We start from the raw sequence: 1,200 nt of genomic DNA on the forward strand, positions 1-1,200 counted from the left end.
CTGCTTGATCCAGCTCTGGCTGCTGCACTGGGACAGACCAACGAGGAGGTGGAAAAGTCAAAGCCTGAAAAGATGCACTGCTGTCAATTTAAATATTAACACAAAATGATGATGTGAGATAAAACAGATTTGATTCTATAATTTGAACAAAAACACATGATAAAATTAAAAACACACCATAAAACAAATAAAATGAAGTCAAACTAAACGTAGGCCTGCCTCACAGCCTGAGAATAAACATCTGCATATCAGAAGCTAAAACACTGGTGGTAATCACACTCCTAACCTCCCACTGAGCTGCACCAGCGTCTGATATTATCCAGAAACCACACGGCAGCAGAAATTATTTTCCTCATCAGTTGTTGTAAAAACATGTCAGCACATTATTTTAGAGCATTTATGATATCACAGTTTGGGATTTCATCAGAAGAGCATCCAGTGTAATAATCTGCCAAATCAAATATGCAGAGCTGCCCACCTTGGTGACCCCGTGTGACAAAGAAGTACACAAACATATGTAATATTACTGGTTGTAGAAAGTAAAATGTGTGTTCTGTCTGTTTTATTTGATTGATTTTGATTTGGGGAATTAGACCAGCAGTGAAGTGTGGGCCACCATTCTGGCTCTGATCTGGCTTCATGGTTTCAAGATGGATGCAAAGGACGAGTGGGAGCTTTTGGCTATGAAGGCTGCCTCGTGGCTCTGTGCTCACAATGGTACTAGCAATGATTGTAACAGATAAAATAACAGCTTTAAAAAACTGTTTCATTCTACAGCTTTCCTCCCACAATCATTATTTTAATATCTGTTTTGTGTTTTTAGCACCGTGTGTGTCAGAGTGTGTGGATGCTGGAAATGTCCTGCTGGGTTGCAGCGTGAAGAAAGAAGCTCTGGGACTCTGAGGGTTTTCTTAAAGTAGCTTCATCTTCAGAGTGAACAGAAGCAGGTCTGCTTACTCCACACTGCCTTTGATACAGAGCTGTTTTATATCATCAACCCCTTTTACATGTTTATTTGTCATGAATTATGTACCTAATATTGGTTTTACCATTGTGGAAAAAAAGTATGTCAAAATTGTCTGAATACTCCTGACACAGTAGAAGATTGGACCACTGCTGTGGCAGCTCATTCACAAAGTGTTTTAATTCCTTTTCTCTGCCACTAGATGGCGATTATGTTCATACTTTTACTGATTTCAC

The sequence above is a fragment of the Diplotaxodon limnothrissa genome, linkage group LG14 (assembly GCF_057381915.1).
Source record: "Diplotaxodon limnothrissa isolate DT_005_m linkage group LG14, D_limnothrissa_male_GT1.1, whole genome shotgun sequence".
Lineage (NCBI taxonomy): Eukaryota > Metazoa > Chordata > Actinopteri > Cichliformes > Cichlidae > Diplotaxodon > Diplotaxodon limnothrissa.